Genomic DNA, 304 nt, shown 5'->3' with positions numbered 1-304 from the left:
CATGCTGAAATTATAGAAAGTTTCCCCATTTCTGTCAGTGGACGCATCTTTGTTCAGTAGATGTTGATGTGCATCCTCAGTGCGCTTCCAGGTAAGCTGGTGTGGTGATAAATAGGAAACAGTCCCTAGAATCAAGACGCTTTCTGTTGTGTGCCATACAGCCAGGCTTGCCTTCCCACATGGTGCAGTCGTCAGGTTACTCAGACATGGCTCTGTAGGCAGGTGGACAAGGTTTGAGTTCCTCTTAAGTAACTTTTGACAGTTGTGTTCTTCTGTTTTAAAAGGGCATGATGTTAGTCTTTCC

The sequence above is a fragment of the Galeopterus variegatus genome, unplaced genomic scaffold (assembly GCF_000696425.1).
Source record: "Galeopterus variegatus unplaced genomic scaffold, G_variegatus-3.0.2 Scaffold9859, whole genome shotgun sequence".
In the NCBI taxonomy this organism is placed as follows: domain Eukaryota; kingdom Metazoa; phylum Chordata; class Mammalia; order Dermoptera; family Cynocephalidae; genus Galeopterus; species Galeopterus variegatus.
The sequence above is the reverse complement of the archived record's forward strand: the minus strand, read 5'-3'. Positions refer to the sequence as shown.